Here is a 19674-nt window from a genome sequence, read left to right on the forward strand (position 1 = left end):
AGTAGGTGGAGACATTCACCCTCAACACCTACAATGTCTCTGTTCAGTTTGCTTTGTTGTGGTACAAAAGTGTCAAAAGGCAAACTGAGTAGAGATGTGATCATGTGACATCCCTTACTTGGACTGAATAAATGGTGTCACCCTTGAGAGTCAAATATTAAACATCTAAATGAGTAGAAAACATAATAAATCTAAAAGGGTTGTAGATCTATTGTACAGTTTTACAGTTGAAATTCCATTTATGTTTCATGCTTCTTTCAGACTATTTTAGAAATTAACATTTGTGTTTGATGTATTATTATAGAGTGAAATACACACACATACATCACACACTCTTCTTGTTGCTGTTGTTTTGTGTGTAAGGCCACTGAGCATGTGTGAGAATGTGGTTGTGATATGTAGCATGACAAGCTAGTGAAGCTCAGTCAACAAAACCGCGTTCCTGCACATGCTCAGTGGCGTCTGCCTTGAGGACTACTCTCTGGAGACTGGAGACAAAATAAGTAACCACTAAGTAGGTTATTAGTGATGACTGATTCATGTACACACTTCTGGGACAAGCACAGACCAGCAAGCACACCAGTTATCATCAGAAACATTCTGCTGGGGTCTCAGTCTGGATTTTCAGAGATGAAAGTAGTCTCTTTGTCTGATGCCTTGATAAAGTTTGGCCTGTCTGTTACTGTGAGCCTCGTGTGGTTGAGGTGTTTATCACGTCATCATTAGAGGCTAAAACCTCCAGAGCTCTGCTGCTGTTGTACTCACATTCTCACCAAAACACTTCCTGCTCAGTTCTTAGGAACATTTACTTCAAAGATACAAAGAGGAAATAACAGGTCTCAGACCACTAAAACATCATCTTATCTGTTGTTTCCCAGCTGCTGCAGTACCACCATGTTGCACCATGTTGAGCATTAAGAGTCAAAGTTTGACTCTTCACCTGTCTGTTCATGTGTGCTGTCAATCATCAACATGAATCCTGTCACGACAGCCTCCTAATTCTGTTTGAAAACATACTTTATACTACTTTTTACTAATTGACGTTGCAGTTATTTGGTATGTTCTTAACCAATATTGAGGTGCTGTTGGCTAATTATTAAAGGGAAATCATTTGTCTTTGAATGCAAATACTGGTCCTGTGCACAGGATGTGAGAAAACAATATTTTTACATTTTAAAAGCATTATATGATGAGGTCATGATTATAAACTTTGAAATACAGGAAGTGTGTTGTGGTCTTGGTGGTGGGTGGAAAGGTTCAGCCTTAACTCCTACAATATCTAATCCTTTATGTATTTACTCTTGGCTGATTATAATATATGATCTTATAAAGATTTATAAGATTATATAAGATATTGCAGATGTGAACGCCAGCTTGCTCGTAAAATACAAAAATATTAAAATTGAAACAGAAGAGAAGCTAATATGCTCTGCCTACAATAGGTCAATAACTTAGAAGTGAGAAAAATAGACTGAAACCACAACAATGAGGAAGAGACACTTTACTCATGACAGGAAGTAGACAGTGTATTTGTCTGTATGAAGCACTAATGAGGTCATTTTGAGAGCTAAGAGCGAGTGAAGAAGACAGAGAGAAAGACAGAGAAGCACGATGGTTGAACTCAGATGGATTAAAATGTCTTTATTTCTGATACTGGGGCTTCAATTTACAGGTAAGGTACAAAAATCTGCATTATTACCTTATTGTACTTTATTGAATTACTTCCATTTTACTGAGACAGTCAAATGTGCTGTTTGTTTTTAACATTCACACTACAGTCATATTCTTATTTCAGTTCATTTATCACATTTCTCTCTCAAATTCTCAACAGCAGTAACTGGACAAACTTCCCTCTACATCACTGTCAGAGATGGAGATGAAGTCACTTTGTCTTGTGAAAATGTAATGACTGATCAGGATAAATGTGACAGTACTACCTGGCTCTTTCTTGGTTCAAGAAAAACAGCAGCAGTAGCGCTGATTAAACTTGGGCAGATTGGTAAAAGAGCCAAAGCTAAATCAGACAGACTGAGTGTTACAGTGAACTGTTCTCTGGTTATAAAGAAGATCACAGTTGAGGATGTTGGTCATTACACCTGCAGACAGTTCAAATCAGGACAACAACAAGGTCAAGACTCTCAGGTTTATCTGTCTGTTGTTACCAGTGAGTATTTACATCATAATGTTTTCAGCTCAAACTGTCTTGTTAGAACAATATACTGAAACATTACAATAATTATGATCACAGTGATGAAGTTAATTTTACTCTTGTTGTCTTTCTCTCACAATATCTCCATCTTCACCAGTGACTGAACATAAGGACACTGATAAGGTGACGTTAAACTGCTCTGTGTCGACATATGGATGGTGTAGACAGACAGTGAAGTGGGTGTATGAGGGTAATTATTGGGATGTGAACACTCAACACATGAAGAAGTTACAGTCTTTTTGCTTTGCCACTGTGACGTTTACAACTTCCCATCTTGCTGTGATGTCAAAGTATTCTGAGTTATTCAAGTGTAACATGACAGATAAAAACACTGGAAAAGTGCAGCTGTTTGCCTTCAGCCCTCAGTCTTCAGGTGAGAAATCTGCTTCATTTAGTTTCTCTTTTTTGTGTGTAGATGATAATTATGTGGCATTTTTTCACCACAGTTTGTTGGTTTTTTGAGATTTAATTTGTCCAGCTGAGGATGTAAGAAAAGAAACAAAACCCAAAACATCAACACCAATAGGAATAAAGGAAAAAAGCAAATAAGTTGAGCCAAACGCAACAGCAGCTGCATGAAAATACAAACAACGTTCTTTTGTTCCAGTTCATCTCTCGGTCTGTCTCTTGTTCTTTTTTCATATGTTCAGGTGAGGACACTAAAAGACCTGCAACAACAAAATCAACACCAATAAAATCAACAACAACAACAAAATTACCAACAACTACATCAACACCAACAATGAAATTAACAACAGCAACAATGGGAAAAAGCACAAAGGCAACGATGAACCAAGCACCACCTACAACAACTGATCCTCCAACAAGACAACAAGGTAGTGATTTAACAACTTGTATCTCTGAGTGTAAAGTATGAATGTCAGACTGAGTCTTGGCTGTGGGTGGAGATATTCTCTTATTTAGTTCATCTCAGTCAGTGTGTTCACACACATGTCTGAGTCTCAAACCTTGTTGTTGCTCACTGTTCTCTCTCTTTCTGTCTCTCAGCCTTTGACGTTTAAAGTACAAAACAGATAGAAGAGTAATATTTCTAAATGTCATAAGTAGATTTGTATTTTTGGTGCTTCCTGTAGCAACATACACTTAGCACCAGAGTTCACAGTTCAGTTCAAATATTGAACTATATTGTACTAATATTGTAATGAAGCAGTGATAAATGCAACATTTTTTAGGTTATAAAAAGCACAAGTGGTGTATATACTGTATTTCTTTCATCTTTTAACTGCAGGAGTTTGAACAGAGAAAAATGTTTTTAATGTTTTAGATTTTGCAGTTTTGTTGAGGTTCCTCATCGTTTCTGTGGGTTTAGCAGCTCTCTTAATAACTGTTGTGTCAGTCAACATATGGACAGAATCTAAAGGTGAGAACATTCACAGAACTTTTATAAACAAGAAGTTTTGATGATCCTGGATTTTTACTGATGAAGCTAAACTCGACTCTTTTTTTGTGTTTTCAGGGAACAAAACACAGATGGATGACAATGCTGTGAGTTTTAAAACTGAATATTCAAATGTTTATGTTTGTGGTAGTTCACTATTTACTGTGATTCTGTACAGAGAATAAGAATAAACAGTGTTGACTGTATTAACCTGAAACAAAGGTTGTTTAATTGTTCTATTTTGTCTCAGAATCTCAGGTGTGTTGTGTTGTTTTTCACAGGTGCATAATGATGAAGATGGAGATGAAGGTACGGTGAACTATGAAAACGTTGGAGAACCTTCTGCTTCTGCCAGACACCAACATCAACTCACCAGAGTCCACTGCAGTTAAATAACATTTCATCAGATTTTACAGAGTAGTTTAGACAAAAAAGATCATTTTGTGTTGTGATGGGTTTAGGTTACTTATTGCTTTTTACATGTTTGTTTGTTTCAGTTTTATCATTATTTAGTAGCTCAGACTAATTCATTATTGGCCTCTCTGTCAGAGTTTATTTATTTCTTTATTAAGCCATATGTTGTCACTTTACCAGCATATATTAGACATTGTCATGGAGAACAATTATTTTTACTTTAATGGAGATTTCTATTTACAAGTGTCTGGGATGAGCATGGGTTCTATTTGTTTGCCTAATTATGCCAATCTGTGTGTTGGTTTTTTTAAGAGAAATCATGAATCGCTTGAATCTTTTCACCTTATTGAATATCTTTAATAGCAAGTTGAAATTTACAATGGATTATAATGAGGAAAAAGTTCATTTTTTTGACATGTGGGTCAATAAAAAAACAAGTGCACAGTATCCACTACCTTATAGCGTAAGGAAACAGACAAGAATACTGTTTTGTTAGCAAGCAGTTTTCATCCCACCTCATTCAAGAGAGGTTGTTCCAAAAGTCAATATTTTAGACTCTGAAGAATATTCAATACTACCGAAGATTTTATGAAACAAGCTGATGAATTGTCCAGCGTGGGTATCCTACTGAATGGATTAATAAGATTTATGAAACGGCATTGAGAAAACCCTGCTGGCAACTGTTGAGAAAAAGTGAGAAAAAAGAAAAGAGATTTGTTGTAACTTGTATTACCTCCTATTTTCCCCACTCACATGCCATAAAATCAGTTTTTAGAAAACACTGGCATACTTTAAAATCAGACCCTGAACTAGCCCCAATCTTTTAAAGATCTGCCACTTTTGTGTACAAATGGGGGGAAAACTTGAGAGACCTACTGGTCCATGCTGATTTTGCACATCACAAGTCTATGCAACCTACACAACAAGCTTTTATGCTCCCTACCAGATGGTTACTACCGTTGTGGTAGCTGTGCACACTGCAATAATACTTAAAAAGTAACAGTTTTTGTCGTCCTCACACAAAGTATTTCCAATAAAAAGCATCATTATTTGTGCTTTCACACATGTTGAATACATGCTATGTTGTCCATGTGGTCTAGTGTATGTAGGCAAAACCACCAGAAAGCTGAAACAACATGTAAGTGAACATAAAAGTGCTATATGTAGGAATGACAGAGATTATCCTGTAGTTGTACATTTCAATGATGCAAAACATGACATTTCAACTTCATGTTTTTGTGGCATTGAAAAAGTCAGCCTACTGTGTAGAGGGGTGATCATGACTTGTTAAAAACATTTGAAGCTGTTTGGATCTTTATTGTACAGATCTTGTCACCCAAGGGTTTGAATGATGAGCTACTTCTTAATGTGATGTTATGACAGGGGATTTTTTGATACACAATCAATTTTAGACTCATCTTGAATGAATTTATTATTAAGCATTTTTGTCTTCATTTCCTTACTGGTGTCTTCATAAATATATATATAATATATATATTTTTTCTCTAATTCTGTCTCTTCACCTTTCTTGTCCAGGGACAGATTCTAGGTGACAGTTTTTTCAAGCTCCAACCAGATTTGAATTAGAAATTGAAAATACTGTGTATGTTTATCTTTTGAATGGTAGCTTTTTGTTGTCGTGACTGTGTGCATTTTAAACTATGTATAATGTGCATTTTGTATTTCTTTGTCTATTTATACCTTCGGCATAGAGAGCCATGATGTGATTTTGTATGACGATTGATTAAATGAGTGATGTCATTCTGTTGTGTGACCTGATTGGTCCATGTGGGTCAACCAACCTTTTCAAGATGGTCTCTCCTTTTGTCTTGTGATATAACCTGATGAAGGTCTGTGTACAGAAACGTTTTTCCCAATAAATCCCCTCTAATTACAAGCACAGAAGACAGTGTGCAGGAGTTCTTTGTTCTGTCATTAGTTGTACAGAAAAAGTCATTTTTATTTTGGATTGTTTTTAACATGTTTGCTGAGAGTGACATATGTGTATATATATATATATATACATAGATACATAGATATACTATATGTAATTAATATATGTCAATGTTATGTTAATGCTATTTTGTTTCCTTGACTCTTGATGCTTTGGCAATATTGTTGTTGTGACATGCAAACCAGTAAAGTGAATTTGAGTTTGAAAAAATTTGACATGTTTTAAATTGTGTAGAATAGACTTAACTGAGCTGGGAGCTCTAATAGAGTCAGTAACTGTCTTCTCTTTATTATAACTGATATTATACTACTGGCCAGTATTTCTCTATGTTTCCTTGCTGAGCTGCAGATGACGGATGATAACACAAAGACGGAAACTTTGGGAGATTCCCACTTGATTTGAAAAACTGAGACTGCTGAAGCCTCATATTAACTTCGGATTTTTTACAGAATGAGGAGTTTGTTCCCATCTCTGACACTGGAAGCATGTTAGAGGCTAACAAAACCTGTTCCAATGTGTGTGAGCACCTGACTGTTGTTTAAAGACAGACCTGAAAAAATGTGAACGTATCCTTTAAGCTGCCTCCCTTCATACTGTACATTGCTGTTGTAATAATTTTATGTTTATGGTACCTTTTCCTAAATAAGCTTTCTTGCACAGACATAAATATAAATCCCTTTTGTAAGATAGAGAATACGTTCAGTCATCTGGTAACTACAAATCTGAGCAGACACAAAAATGACGTGGTGTTCCTCAGGGGTCAATTCTCGGGCCTCTTCTGATCGATCTCTACATGCTCCGACTAATTCAAAACATGCAAACATTTCAAGAATATAAATACAAATACTCTACAATAGTGAACAAGTGTGGTGATACAAAAGTTTGTGGCCTTGACATAATTTGTAGGTTGGAGAAAAATATAAAAACATGTCTGCTTTGACCTTTGTGACCTTTAAAGGTTCAAATGTTTTATCAGTTTTGGTCACACCTGAAGTCACATTTTGATAATGAACATGAAACATCAGCTCTGCCTCTAATAAATCCAGCTTGTGCGTTCTCCATGTTGTTACAATATATTTGTGCCTTGTAGTTGTTGTTGTCTGACATTCAGTTTGTCATTGATTGTTTGAGTTATAAGGGGAGGCAGATATTTGATAGTAGTGAGCTGTCAGCATTTTTTATCTTATTCTGAAGAATAGTAGTGATGCAGTTATAATACTTGCTGATTATTCCATATGTTTTAAAACTTGTTAACTTAGGACTTTCATGGAAAACTGCTGCACTGCTGATCATTGCTATTGCTGATATAAGTGTCGATAAACTTACTAAACTGAAAACTAAACTGAATTACATATCTCCCAGCTCCATCAGAGAGTCAATCACTAGAGTATGAAAGACTCTTTTCACCTACTATGATATATAAATGCACAATAGTATCATGTAAAGTGCTGTACTGCAAAGGGACAGAATTTCTACAGGAGCAACCACTAGATGGCAGCTCAAGCAGGATTTTTATCCTGGCTGTAGTTACTCTATAAGGAACTTTTAACTGTCATTGGGTTTGCCATGTCTTAGAGCAGTGCACTCTGTGTAGCTAAATACAGCTTGTTCATTATCTTGGAGTGATTGAGTTGTTTTCAACACAACTGAAATGAGTGTCTCCTTGTCTTTTACCTTGATGAAGTGTGGCCTGTCTGTTCTTGCAAGCCTAAATTTTGGGCTGGTTCTTGCAGCAAAGTCAGAAAGCTAACTGTGACAATGTCTGTTTAGAGGGGACACATTATGTTATCCTTATTTTCAGACATATATATATAATGTCACAATATCGGATGTTCATGTTAAAAGTGGCCGATGTGTCAAACAACGAGGTAAACATATGTAGCAGTAATCCCTGTGCACAAAAAGCAGTGACTTAAGACTGCTCTGAACGCTAAGTTTCCAGGGTTTTTTTCTACTTTCAGCCAGAGCTGACGGCAGTTTCATGACGGATTTCTTTATATGGACATCTGCTACATGCACAGCATGCAAATTCGCTGTTCTGCTCCAGGAGTGGTTACGCCAAGCTATGAGTCCATTACACAGCACAGCAAAGTAAAATATGTAGTTTACTTGTTGGAGGTGTGCTGGTTGTCTGCAGATCTTCATAAAACATCTCACTGTGACTGTTTCTGCTTTTACTATTCTTCCCTGCTGCTCAACTGATCCGCTGAACATAGCTCCAAATATCTCCATATGTTGGTGTTTAGCACCACTAATGAAGCTCAACTAATTCAGTGAGGAACACGTTTCACTTCCTGTAAATTATTCACAATAAAAGTCTCCCGTTATTTAGTCATTTAAAAGCTTTTAATTTGAAGCAGTAAAACAGGAAATGTCTGGTTTACATTGATGGTAAAGTTACACAACTCTGATACTTAAAGCTGGCCAATCAGAACAGAGTGGGCTCATGGGGAGGGGGGCCTTAAAGAGACAGGAGCTAAAAGGGAGCGTAAAGAGAAACTGTGTACATGGAGGGGCTGCATAAAGGCCCAGTATGAGATAAGTAATGAGTTTTTTGAACTTTTGAAATCATGCAGAGCTACTCCAGTTGAGTCCAACAATAAAGATTTAGAGCTGAAATAAGCATAATAGGTCCTCTTTAATTATTGCTCGTCCCACTAACTCGACTCAACCTGGGATCCAGAAAATGTAAGTTTTTAAAGATTTATTCATTGCTAACATATATTTTTGTGTCAAAAGAGTAGACATGTGAACATTACCAATATTAAACAACATTGGGGAGAAAAATGACAAAAAAAAATGTCTTTTGTTAAAGTGAAATCATTTGCCTTAAAATGCAAATACTGCTACTGCACACAAGGCGTGAGAGAACAATGTTTTCACACTTTAAAAGCATCACATGTTGAGGTCATGATTATAAATACAAGCTTTGAAATACAGCAGTGGAAAGGAAGTGGTCTTGGTGGTGAGTAGGTGGAGACATTCACTCTTAACTCCTACAATATGTAATCATTTATGTATTTATTATTGGCTGCTTATAATATAAGATATTTTATAGATTTCTAAGATTATATAAGATACTGCAGATGTGAGCACCAGCTTGCTATAAAATGCAAAAACATTCAAATTTAAAGAGAAGAGAAGCTAATATGCTCCGCCTACAAAAAGTTGATAACTTGCAAGCGAGAAAAACAGACTGAAGCCACATCAATGAGGAAGAGACATTTCACTCATGATAGGAAGTAGACAGTGTATTTCTCTGTATGAAGCACTAATGAGGACATTTTGAGAGCTAAGAGCGAGTGAAGAAGACAGAGAGAAAGACAGAGAAGCACGATGGTTGAACTCAGATGGATTAAAATGTCTTTATTTCTGATACTGGGGCTTCAGTTTACAGGTAAGATACAATAATCTGCATTATTACCAATTGTACTTCATTGAATTACTTTCATTTTACTGAGACAGTCAAATATGCTGTTTGTTTTTAACATTCACACTACAGTCATATTCTTATTTCAGTTCATTTATCACATTTCTCTCTCAAATTCTCAACAGCAGTAACTGGACAAACTTCCCTCTACATCACTGTCAGAGATGGAGATGAAGTCACTTTGTCTTGTGAAAATGTGATGACTGATCAGGATAAATGTGACAGTACTTCCTGGATCTTTGTTGGTTCAAGAAACACAGCAGCAGTAGAGCTGATTAAACTTGGGCAGATTGGTAAAAATGACAAAGCTAAATCAGACAGACTGAGTGTTACAGCGGACTGTTCTCTGGTTATAAAGAAGGTCACAGTTGAGGATGTTGGTCGTTACAGCTGCAGACAGCTCAAATCAGGACAACAACAAGGTCAAGACTCTCAGGTTTATCTGTCTGTTGTTACCAGTGAGTATTTACATCATAATGTTTTCAGCTCAAACTGTCTTGTTAGAACAATATACTGAAACATTACAATAATTATTATTGTATTATTATATATTACACACACATGTCTGAGTCTCAAACCCTGTTCTCTCTCTTTCTGTCTCTCAGCCTTTGACATCATTTAAAGTACAAAAAAGATAGAAGAGAAATATTTTTAAATGTCATAAGAAGATTTGTATTTTTGGTGCTTCCTGTCTCCAGAAACATACACTTAGCACCAGAGTTCACAGTTTAGTTCAAATATTGAACTATATTGTACTAATATTGTAATGACGCAATGATAAATATAACATTTTTCATGTTGTAAAAAGCACAAGTGCTGTATATACTGTATTTCTCTCATCTTTTAATTACAGGAGTTTGAACAGTGACAAATGTTTCTAATGTTTTAGACTTTCAAGTTCGGTTGAGGTTCATCATCGTGTCTGTGGGTTTAGCAGCTCTCTCAATAACTGTTGTGTCAGTCAACATATGGACCAGAACTAAAGGTGAGAACATTCACAGAACTTTTATAAACAAGAAGTTTTGATGATCCTGGATTTTTACTGATAAAGCTAAACTTGATTTTTTTTTTTGTCTTTTCAGGGAACAAAACACAGATCAGTGACAATGCTGTGAGTTTTAAAACTGAACTGACAAAATGATATGCAGTGTTGTATCATGATCGAGGGCTGCTTGTTGGCCACAGCGAAGCAGAAAAAATCACATTGTGTGGTTGCTCTTGGAAATCTGTGATATACTGTGTGTTCAAGAGACATTCTTAGCTAAACAGGAGATATGAATGCTGATGTCTCTGATGTTAATTCCTCAATTGCTAATCACTTAATGCAGTTTTGCTATGATGGTGGTTTGATCCTCCCTAGCAAGGTTCTTATGCCTGATAATAGCTATACATATATCAGTGAAGCTTGGCACACTGCTTCATGGCTTGATCACTGCATATGCACTGATGCACATGACTCTCTAGATGCCATGGAGATAAATTATGATCTGGCCACTACCGACCACCCTTTTCTATGTCGTTAAATTTTGTTAAATTGTCTGTTGATAGCAATGTAAGTGCAGGGACATTAGACTAGTCTAACTTAACACAGGAGGATCTTAAAGAAAACATTTTTTGGATGCCTTGCTGGGATATATTGAACTACCAAAAGATGCGACTGTGTGTTGTGATATGAATTGCAAGAACCCACAACAATAGTAATGAGTTATATTCTATGTATGATTCTATTGTGGAGTCTCTCCTCATCTCCAGCAGGCCTTTTTATAAACATAAGTCTAATGTGTACAATGCTAAGCCTGGTTGAAATGACTATGTAAAAGAGTTTCATGCTGAGGCTAAGAGGGCTGTTAAAGCATGGGTAGAGTCAGGTAGAAATAAATATGCACCCATATTTGAATATGAGAAATGTGCAAATTTGCACCTTGAGAAAGTTGTAAAACAACTTCAGAATCATGAATAACTGTAAAACATCACTACCGTTGAATATTGTCAGAGTAAATGGCTCAGAGATCATTTCTCAGTTGTGGCAGAAACATTACTATGATCTGTTCAACTGTGTTAAAAGCAATTTGATTAGAGTAGACAACATCGATAATAATTAGGATGTGACTGTTACCCCACAAGAAGTCCAAGATGCTGTCATGAAACTTAAGGCCTAAACGCACTGGAAGCGTCATGACGCGCGTCAAACTGCCTTGATGCGCCTACTCTGACCTTGTTTCAATTTTTGGAGCGTCAAATGAGGACCCAGTGACCAAAACTGTTTTCTCTGCAGCCGAAAAAAAAAGAAATAGTGCAAGCCAGCTGAGCACGGGCGAGCAAGCGAGAGAGAGAGAGACAGCGAGCAAGGAGAGCGAGCGGTAGTGAGAACAAAACCTCTGAATGAGAGAAGTAAAACGTTATATTCTGATTATTTCACGGCAGTCACATTTTATAAAAAATAAATAACCATCAAACAGTCAACAAATGATTTACTGTGGACACAGACGCTCTTAGTTTCAGTTTCATTTTCCTCCTTTGCATTTCTCCTTTTCATTCACTCATTACACCCAACTAGTGGTTGATACAAGGACAAAATGACGAATTTGTGTTGGTTCTGTGGTGTTGGAATTCCAAATCTGATGCTTGCAGTGCGCCATAGGAGCATCAATTGATGCGCCTCATTTGACGCGCGTTCATTATTGTTTCCAGTGCGTTTAGGCCTTCAGAGATAATAAGCCGTCCGGTATGGAAAATATTACTGCTAAACTTGCTAGTCAAAAACTCTACCCTCTGCTTGCTATTTGTTTTACTGGGTTATTAGTCCATGGTATTCTACCTGACTCTATTTTATCTGGTATACTAGTACCTTTCATTAAAGATAAAGCAGGTAAACGAAACAGCTTGGAGAATTACAGGCCTATAGCCCAACCAAGTCCTAATTGAATGTGACTCGAGTAACCGTCAGCAAAAAATCAGTTTTATTGTTTTGTTTTCTATTGGAATGTCCCAACTGGCCACGAGCGACGCAGCGCTGCGCAACATTAAACAGTTTTAATGCACATCTGCCAGCCAATCAGAAAATAGTATTCATCCACACTGTGGTATAATTAAGCTCTAACCAACCCTGAGCTGAGCTCTGTCAGGTTGAATGTGGGAACATTGGTGTTCCAGCCTGAATGCAAATGTCTGATAATTGTAGAATGCCTTTTGTTTTTTCTTTATTTGTTTGTTTGTTTAGATATTTTTTAAATGTTTATTCATTTTTTTATGTCTTCTTCTTCTTTGTATTCTATTGTGCTATGGACCCCTCATGAGCTGTGTCCTCTGAACAGAACTAAACTGTAAAGAGAAGGATAAACAGTGCTGACTGTATTACACTGAAACAAAGGTTGTTTATTAGTTCTGTTTTATCTCAGAATCTCAGGTGTGTTGTGTTGTTTTTCACAGGTGCATAATGATGAAGATGGAGATGAAGGTGCAGTGTTCTATAAAACATTGAAGGACCTTCTGCTTCTGTGAGACTCCACTGCTCAACAACTTTCACACCAACATCAACTCACCAGGGTCCACTGCAGTAACATAACATTTCATCAGATTTTATATGATTAGTTTCAATAAAAAAGATCATTTTGTTTTTGTCAAACTTTTCATCCATTTAAAAAATTTTGACCATATTTTTAATTGTTACTGATTGCTTTTTGTGTGTTAGCTTTGTCTCAGTTTTATCATCATTTATACAGAAAAACAAATTTTTTAAGTAACTTTCATTTTGGATTGTTTTAAACATGTTTGCTGAGAGTGAGATATGTTTTAAATTGTGTAGAATAGACTTAACTGAGCTGGGAGCTCTAATAGAGTCAGTAACTGTCTTCTCTTTATTATAACTGATATTATACTACTGGGCAGTATTTCCCTGTGTTTCCTTGCTGAGCTGCACTAGACGTATAATAATACAAAGATGGAAATAAAAAGGCTGTAACTTTGAGAGATTCACACTTGATTTGATGAACTGAGACTGATGAAGCCTCATATTAACTTTAGATTAACTTTAGAATATATTTTTGTACAGAATGAGGATTTTGTTCCCATCTCCGACACTGGAAGCATGTTAGAAAGGGATCTTTGATTACAGCAAGTAAAACCTGTTTCAATATATATATGAGCACCTGACTATTGTTTAAAGACAGACTTGAAATAATGTGAATCTATCCTTTAAACTGCCTCGCTTCAAACTGTACATTGTTATTGTAGTAATTTTATGCTTCTTGTACCCTTTCCTGAATAAACTTTCTTGCACAGACATAAATATAAATCCCTTTTGGAAGATAGAGAATATGTTCTGTCAGCTGGTAACTACAAATCTGATCAGACACAAAAATGATGTGGTGTTCCTCAAAGGTCCATTTTCGGGCCTCTTCTGATCGATCTCTACATGTTCCCATTGGTTCAAACAAACAAACATTTAAATATTTCACGAACAATACTTTTCAAGAATATAAATACAAATACTGTACGGTATGATGTAATTTGTTGGTTGAAGTAAAATATAAAAACGTGGCTCTTTTGACGTTTGTGAGTTTAAAAGGTTCAAATGTTTTATGACTTCTGGTCACACTTGAAGTCACATTTTGATGATGAACATGAAACATCAGCTCTGCCTCTAATAAATCCAGCTTGTGTGTTCTCCATGTTGTTACAATATATTTGTGCCTTGTAGCTGTTTTCTTGTTTTAGTCTGATGCTCAGTTTGTCATTGATTGTTTGAGCTTTAAGTAGAGGCAGATGTTTGCTAGCAGCGAGTTGTTAGTATTTTTTATCTTTGTAGTGATGCAGTTTTATCACTTCACTCACTGATTATTTCATGTTTCTGTAGTTTTAAACTTTGTTAACTTAGGACTTTCATGGAGATTGTTGCACCGCTGATCATTGCTGTTACTGATATAAGTGTTGATAAACTTACTGAACTGAAAACTAAGGGACTGTTTGTTATTTATCAGAGAGAGGGGGGTTCACATTATGAATTTATGTTGGCCTGAATGACATTCATCAGTTCTCTTTTTTTATCAATCTTCCTTGACTTGTTTATGTTTTTATGGGCCATGTAGTTGTGGTAAATAAACGCCGCTCCTACCACTGGCGGCGGATCTGGCATATTTGCCGGCTACGATAACTGTCAGATGGTGTTCAGACTCTGCCTGCTCGGCAAACCACAGGTGTACCAGCACAGTAATGGTAACTTGTCATTAAGTAGCAACAACAAAGCCCGCCCATTTGGAGGGAAGATATGGTTAGGATTGGTCAATTTTACTTTCATTTGAATTACTCAGCCCTCTGTAAAAATTATAGCTGGACCACCAATCACGGAGCTGAAAGCAGCATTTTCTTCCCAGCAACTGCACCAGAGAGTGAATCACTAGACTATCAAAGACTCTTTTTCACCAACTATGATATATATTTGAACAATAGTACCATGTAAAGTGCTGTACTGCAAAGAAACAGAGTTTCTACAGGAGCAACCACTAGATGGCAGCTCAAGCACGATTTTTATTATGGCTGTAGTTACTCTGTAAGGAACATTTAACTGTTATTGGGTTTGCCGTGCCTTAGAGCAGTGTACTTTGTGTACCTAAATACAGCTTGTTTATTATCTTGGAGTGATTGAGTTGTTTTTAAAACAACTGAAATGAGCGTCTCTTTATCTTGTACCTTGATAAAGTGTGGCTTGTCTGTTCCTGTGAGCCTCAATTTTGGCCTGGTTCCTGCAGGAAAGACAGAAAGTTAACTATGATAAAGTTTGTTTAATTATTGCTCCTCCTACAAACTCGACTCAACCTGGGATCCAGAAAATGTACGTTTTTAAGATTTATTTATTGCTAACATTTATTTGGGTGTCAAAAGAGTAGAGGTGGACATAACCAATATTAACCAATATTTGGGAGAAAATTGTTAAAGGGAAATCATTTGCCTTAAAATGCAAATACTGCTACTGCACACAGGATGTGAAAAAACAATGTTGTCACATTTTAAAAGCATTACTTGATGAGGTCATGATTATAAATACAAACTTTGAAGTACAGCGTTGGAAAGGAAGTGTGCTGTGGTTTTGTTGGTGAGTAGGTGGAGACATTCACCCTCAACTCCTACAATATCTAATCGTTTATGTATTTACTCTTGTCTTCCTATAATATAAGATATTTTATAGATTTATAGGATTATATGAGATACTGCAGATGTGAGCACCAACTTGCTCATGAAATGTAAAAAACATTCAAATTTAAAGAGAAGAGAAGCTAATATGCTCCACCTACAAAAAGTTGATAACTTACAAGTGAGAAAAATAGACTTAAGCCACAATGAGGAAGAAACAGAAACGAGCTGATGACATGAGAGCTACATTTGTCCAGCGTGGGTATCCTACTGAATGGATTAATAAGCTTTATGAAATGGCTTTGAGAAAACCCCACTCGGAACTGTCGAGAAAAACTGAAAAAAAGAAAAGAGGTTTTCTGTAACTTGTGTTACCTCCTATTCTCCCCACTCACATGCCATAAAATCAGTTTTCAAATACAGCTTTTCAAATGATGTGACGTCAGTTTGATGGGGAAGTAGAAGTAACTCTGCAAATGGAGCATTCATTACAGGCTGACTTTTGAATTTCAGGAAATATTTCTGCATATGTTCACCTCATGTTTTGGAACTTTGATTATATTAAACATAGACGTCTGACATTATAACAGTATATACTTGATTTTGTGCGTATTTTGTGCAAAATATGACATGATGACTTTTGAGCCTAATTTCCTTCTTTGAGAGAGAATAAAATAAGATTAGAAGAGTGAGTCAGTATAAATCCACATGTTACTGAGCAGCCATCATGTTGTCTTCACTGTGTAGGCTGATCCTGAAGTATCCTGTATCCCTGTGGCGAATTTGTCTATACTGTCCAAACCTCATAGAGATTTTATCCTAATAATCAGTTATTTACAGTGTGCAGAACAGACTGTGCTTGACACATGAAAGGAAAGACAAAAAAAAAAAGCATTTTAGGTTTTTTCAGTATAATAATGATTCACTGTTGGACTGTTGTTCTGGACTTTTTGTCCAGAAAGGGATGTAGTGAGTTCAGATATCCTCAATGAACTCACTATCAGGCTCTTTATTGAGCTCAGTGATGGCTGTACTAGTGTTGAGTGAAAGTTAAAATCTTAATTTTCACTGCCATTATATTTCTCCTGGTTGTTTTTCTTCTCTTTAAGCATGTATCTAATGTTGTTTAATGAGTGTTATAATGTATGTCTCTGTTCAGTTTGCTTTGTTGTGGTACAAAAGTGTCAAAAGGCAAACTGAGCAGAGATGTGATCATGTGACATCCCTTACTTGGACTGAATAAATGGTGTCACCCTTGAGAGTCAAATATTAAACATCTAAATGAGTCGAAAATGTAATAAATCTAAAAGGTTTGTAGATCTATTGTACAGTTTTACAGTTGAAATTCCATTTATGTTTCATGCTTCTTTCAGACTATTTTAGAAATTAACATTTGTGTTTGATGTATTATTATAGAGTGAAAGATAAAGACAAATACACACACATACATCACACACTCTTCTTGTTGCTGTTGTTTTGTGTGTAAGGTCACTGAGCATGTGTGAGAATGTGGTTATGATATGTAGCATGACAAGCTAGTGAAGCTCACATACATACACACTTCTGGGACAAGCACAGACCAGTAAGCACACCAGTTATCATCAGAAACATTCTGCTGGGGTCTCAGTGATGATTTTCAGAGATGAAAGAAGTCTCTTTGTCTGGTGTCTTATTAAAGTTTGGCCTGTCTGTTACTGTGAGCCTCGTGTGGTTGTGGTGTTGAGGCTAAAACCTCCAGAGCTCTGCTGCTGTTGTACCCACATTCTCACCAAAACACTTCCCCCTCAGTTCTCAGGAACATTTACTTCAAAGATACAAAGAGAAACTAACAGGTCTCAGACCACTAAAACATCATCTTATCTGTTCTTTCTCAGCTGCTGCAGTACCACCATGTTGCATCATGTTGAGCATCAAGAGTCAAAGTTTGACTCTTCACCTGTCTGTTCATGTGTGCTGTCAATCATCAACATGAATCCTGTCACGACAGAATCCTAATTCAGTTTGAAAACATACTTTATACTACTTTTTATTTATTGGACATTGCAGTTATGTGGTATGTTCTTAACCACTATTGGGGTGCTGTTGGCTAATTATTAAAGGGAAATCATTTGTCTTTGAATGCAAATACTGGTCCTGTGCACAGGACGTGAGAAAACAATGTTTTCACATTTTAAAAGCATTATATGATGAGGTCATAATTATAAACTTTGAAATACAGGAAGTGTGTTGTGGTCTTCGTGGTGAGTGGAGAAGTTCAGCCTTAACTCCTACAATATCTAATCCTTTATGTATTTACTCTTGGCTGATTATAATATAAGATTTTATAAAGATTCATAAGATTATATAAGATATTGCAGATATGAGCGCCAGCCTGCTCGTAAAATGCAAAAATGTTAAAATTGAAACAGAAGAGAAGCTAATATGCTCCGCCTACAATAGGTCAATAACTTAGAAGCGAGAAAAAAAAGACTGAAACCACAACAATGAGGAAGAGACACTTTACTCATGACAGGAAGTAGACAGTGTATTTCTCTGTATGAAGCACTAATAAGGACATTTTGAGAGCTAAGAGCGAGAGAAGAAGACAGAGAGAAAGACAGAGAAGCACGATGGTTGAACTCAGATGGATTAAAATGTCTTTATTTCTGATACTTGGGCTTCAGTTTACAGGTAAGATACAAAAAACTGCATTATTACCAACGATACTTTATTGAATAACTTTCATTTTACTGAGACAGTAAAATATGCTGTTTGTTTTTAACATTCACACTACAGTCATATTCTTATTTCAGTTCATTTATCACATTTCTCTCTCAAATTCTCAACAGCAGTAACTGGACAAACTTCCCTCTACATCACTGTCAGAGATGGAGATGAAGTCACTTTGTCTTGTGGAAATGTGATGACTGATCAGGATAAATGTGACAGTACTACTTGGCTCTTCAGTCATACAAGGGGAGCAAAAGTAAAGCCCATTGAACTTGGGCAGATTGGTAAAAATGTCAAAGTTAAATCAGACAGACTGAGTGTTACAGCGAACTGTTCTCTGGTTATAAAGAAGGTCACAGTTGAGGATGTTGGTTATTACGCCTGCAAACAGTTCAAATCAGACAAACAACAAGGTCAAGACTCTCAGGTTTATCTGTCTGTTGTTACCAGTGAGTATTTACATCATAATGTTTTCAGCTCAAACTGTCTTGTTAGAACAATATACTGAAACATTACAATAATTATGATTACAGTGATGAAGTTAATTTTACTCTTGTTGTCTTTCTCTCACAATATCTCCATCTTCACCAGTGACTGAACATAAGAACAATGATAAGGTGACGTTAAACTGCTCTGTGTCGACATATGAACAGTGTAGACAGACAGTGAAGTGGGTGTATGAGGGTAATGATTGGGATGTGAACACTCAGCACATGAAGGAGTCACAGTCTTCTTGCTTTGCCACTGTGAACTTTACAACTTCCCATGTTGCTGAGATGTCAAAGTATTCTGAGTTATTCAAGTGTAGCGTGACAGATAAAAACACTGGAAAAGTGCAGCTGTTTGCCTTCAGCCCTCAGTCTTCAGGTGAGAAATCTGCCTCATTTAGTTTCTCTTTTTTGTGTGTAGATGATAATTATGTGGTATTTTTTCACCACAGTTTGTTGGTTTTTGAGATTTAATTTGTCCAGCTGAGGATGCAAGAAAAGAAACAAAACCCAAAACATCAACAATAGGAATAAAGGAAAAAAGCAAATAAATTGAGCCAAACTCAACAGCAGCTGCATGAAAATACAACACACAAACAACATTCTTTTGTTCCAGTTCATCTCTCTGTCTGTTGTTCTTTTTTCATATGTTCAGGTGAGGACACTAAAAGAGCTGCAACAACAAAATCAACACCAACAACAAAATCAACACCAACAATGAAATCAACAAGACAACAAGGTAGTGATTTAACAACTTGTATCTCTGAGTGTAAAGTATGAATGTCAGACTGAGTCTTGGCTGTGGGTGGAGATATTCTGTTATTCAGTTAATCTCAGTCAGTGTGTTCACACACATGTCTGAGTCTAAAACCTTGTTGTTGCTCACTGTTCTCTCTCTTTCTGTCTCTCAGCCTTTGATGTTTAAAGTACAAAACAGATAGA

General features: G+C 36.4%; 2 long non-coding RNA genes across 2 annotated transcripts; both read left to right on the forward strand.

Annotated features, from left to right (window-relative positions):
- Positions 1–10132: 10132 nt before the first annotated feature.
- On the forward strand, positions 10133–14311 carry LOC137169253 (uncharacterized). The gene is made up of 3 exons (XR_010924421.1): positions 10133–10391; positions 10489–10517; positions 12836–14311. It is a non-coding gene; the product is annotated as an uncharacterized lncRNA (long non-coding RNA).
- Positions 14312–18339: 4028 nt separating this feature from the next.
- On the forward strand, positions 18340–19462 carry LOC137169676 (uncharacterized). Its single transcript, XR_010924512.1, has 3 exons — positions 18340–18693; positions 18836–19111; positions 19388–19462. It is a non-coding gene; the product is annotated as an uncharacterized lncRNA (long non-coding RNA).
- The last annotated feature ends 212 nt before the right edge of the window (positions 19463–19674 follow it).

Source organism: Thunnus thynnus, chromosome 18 (genome assembly GCF_963924715.1).
Source record: "Thunnus thynnus chromosome 18, fThuThy2.1, whole genome shotgun sequence".
Lineage (NCBI taxonomy): Eukaryota > Metazoa > Chordata > Actinopteri > Scombriformes > Scombridae > Thunnus > Thunnus thynnus.